We start from the raw sequence: 2,273 nt of genomic DNA on the forward strand, positions 1-2,273 counted from the left end.
AAAGCAATAAATAAAAAGAAATAAAAATCAAAATTTTTCTAAGATAAAAACCACAGCTAGAATTTCTCTATAATAGTGCCATTTGCCAAACAAAGTTGAATTCTTATCTCTGCATCTTTCTGTTATTCCATTGAAAACAGGTTTACGTTGACAAATATTATAAAACAAAACACATTTGCAGATAACATATCTGTGGATTAATACTAAGAAGTTATTTTTTCCATATGTTATAACAAGCTCTAAACTTGTATTGACTCACTATGTGCTATACAAATCAGATATGACAGATCTTCGATTTTATAGTTCCATTTGTGATTCCTACATTCCTATGGAAGACATCTCTCTTCAGTCACGGCACTGGGGTTCTCCAATACCTTGGATTTGTTTTCAGTACAGCAATTCAGACAGGCAGACTCAATTATGTTTGACTCAGATTTGAAGCCTGTTTGACATCTATGCATAAGTAGTGAATCATTTTAACATGATTTAATTTCCTAAAGCTACTGCTTCAAAAATAGAGTTTAGATCTACTTTGCTGGAAAGTCAGCCCACAAGGGGGAAAAAAAAAAAAACTGACCTAAAAATGTTAAAACAAAACAAAAATCCTATAAAAGTCTAATTATTTGGTTTTAACACAGAGAAGGTCTTGGTTGATGAATACATAAATTATTATATTAGTAAGTCAGGTATAATACATTCTAAAAAGAAAAAAAAAAGTTAACCCTCAGATACAAATTTTTCCCAACTTTAAATATTGTCCTAGGCAAGTTTTAAATGTGGAAATAAAATAAGCTGTCAAAATGTCCTGCAGAGGATCAGATTACTGATATTTACACCATATGTAAGTCATATTTACATCACCATTTAACATTTATACCACGTTTTCCTGAAAGCCAGGAAGCATGTCTGATTCAAGGGTCCAATGAAGGAAGCAGAAAGGGATACTCTAGTCATAATCCTGGAAGCAAAGGAAAGAAACACATATTCATCTGTGTAATTATATTATCTGATATGTATTCCTTTACTTGTCTGATGGCTAGATTTTCAGCTGTAATGTGGGGCTGATGGTGATAGTTATCACATGGAGTTGTTGTGTGAGCATTACATGAGTGAGCAGGGTGCTTGGTACATAGTAAACACTTAATAAATGTCACTTGCTAAACCTAAAGCCCAGTATCCTTACCTCAGCTTATCAGAGATAATGAACTGATTTAATCCTTTTAGTGATGGAATTAAATTCCCTGTTCAGTCTGCATTGCATTAGTTGTCAACTCTCTAATAAACTCATATTCCTCCAGTAGAAAAATCTGGAGAGACAGATTACATGTCTTTGCTGACTGAGTCAATATGTGCTTTATTTTACTCCACAGCATTTATGAACAGACATTTTATAATCTATAATATGGCTGTTTCATATTCCTGATTTTCTAGATAGTCTCAAATTTTAACAAGCCTCAGGGTTTTTTATGGAAAATTAAGAATTCTATAAATAAAATGTATATTTTTTCTAAGACTGTTTAACCAAATATACTCATAAAAAGATATTCAATAATTTTCTAAAATTAATTTACTACTGTGATATATTAATGCAAGCAACACAGAGGAATTTTACTTTACCTAGCAAGTTAAAGACAGATATAATTCTCCTCAACATTTATCATTGTTCTCATTAAAGCACCCAGGTATATCTTTAAAAAAAAAGTTCCAAATTATGGTAGTCTAGGATTAGTCTAATAGAATCAAAGTTGTTTGTTCAAGTATTAACTTGTGATCTAAATTAAGACAGCTAGAGTTAAGTCTAGCAGTTCTGCTTAAAGTATTCAGATGGAAATGTTCTCATTTAATGGAATGAAAAGATGGTAGGGGAAAAAACTAGAACTAACAGAGACAAACACTGCTATTTTGTAGTTAGAACTTTCGTAAGAATAAAACCAACATATAAAAGAGTAGAGTCAAGAGAAAGAGACTGTATTCTAAGTGCATAATTTGAGTCCTTTAAGCCAGTAATTCTTTCAAACAAATTAGCCCGTAAATTTGTAGTTACATGGGCCAATAATATTTTTATTTCTTTAAGTCAATTTAAACTTGAATTCTGTCATTTGCCAGCAAAAGTTCTGACCAACATAAGGGCAAAATAAACCCAGCTAGCATAATGCATTTAACCTACTCTATGATGTCAACCTAAATGTATAATCCTCTTTAAAAGCTACATATTAATGATTTATTGAACATTTATTATGCCAGACATTCTTATAGGGGTTAGCAATAAAAAG

This window comes from Colobus angolensis, unplaced genomic scaffold (assembly GCF_000951035.1).
Source record: "Colobus angolensis palliatus isolate OR3802 unplaced genomic scaffold, Cang.pa_1.0 Scaffold290, whole genome shotgun sequence".
Classification (NCBI taxonomy): Eukaryota; Metazoa; Chordata; class Mammalia; order Primates; family Cercopithecidae; genus Colobus; species Colobus angolensis.